We start from the raw sequence: 784 nt of genomic DNA, 5'->3' as shown, positions 1-784 counted from the left end.
AAGTTCTTGAAGGGCAGCAAGTGCCCTCTAGAATAGGCAGTATACAATTGTTCCTTTTATTAACTGTCCATTTTGTCCCTGCCATTTCCTCCAAACGCTGCAGATCCAAGTTACAGGGGGCAAAGTGAATCCATCCGGGGGCATTTACAACTGCTCTCCCAAATCACTAACAAGCCTCAAAAACTAATGGGATACTAAATGCGGCTATAAGAGAGCCCTATTTCTACTACAGGCTTTAAAACCCCAACAAAGCTATCAGCCTAGTTTTCAAAACAGGAAATCTGTGCACCGAGGAAAATGACAGACAAGCCATGAACGCAAAGATGTTAAAGTACTCCCAGGTCTCTCCCCCATTACGGGGCACAGGGCGACCATCCGGGAGGGGATCGCATCCCCACCCCGGGATGCCGGTCTTGGGACGGGACTGCCACAAGTTCCCGAGCCTTTTGCCCCCCAGCACCCCACCGCAGGGCCGAGCTCCCTCCCGGGGCCTGGGACTGCCCTGGACACCCCCCCCCCGCAATCCCTCCCAGCAGGGGATGGCATTCCCTCCCTGCCCTCCCCGACTCCTTTCCGGGGTGATTTTCAGCACCTCTCTCCCACCCTCCCTCCCCGCTCGGGAAACAGAGGCACGCGTTTGAAAATAAGCCGGTGAGTGAGCAGCCTTGCCCCGCTGCCAGCTGCTGCACCGCCTCGGCCTGCCTCCTCCTCCTCCTCCCCGGCACCCCAGGCAGCACCGCCTCAACTCCCAGGCCGGGGATTCACAGGCCGTGCCCACCCCTTC

Source organism: Haliaeetus leucocephalus, unplaced genomic scaffold (genome assembly GCF_000737465.1).
Source record: "Haliaeetus leucocephalus isolate CR32 unplaced genomic scaffold, Haliaeetus_leucocephalus-4.0 Scaffold144, whole genome shotgun sequence".
Lineage (NCBI taxonomy): Eukaryota > Metazoa > Chordata > Aves > Accipitriformes > Accipitridae > Haliaeetus > Haliaeetus leucocephalus.
The sequence above is the reverse complement of the archived record's forward strand: the minus strand, read 5'-3'. Positions refer to the sequence as shown.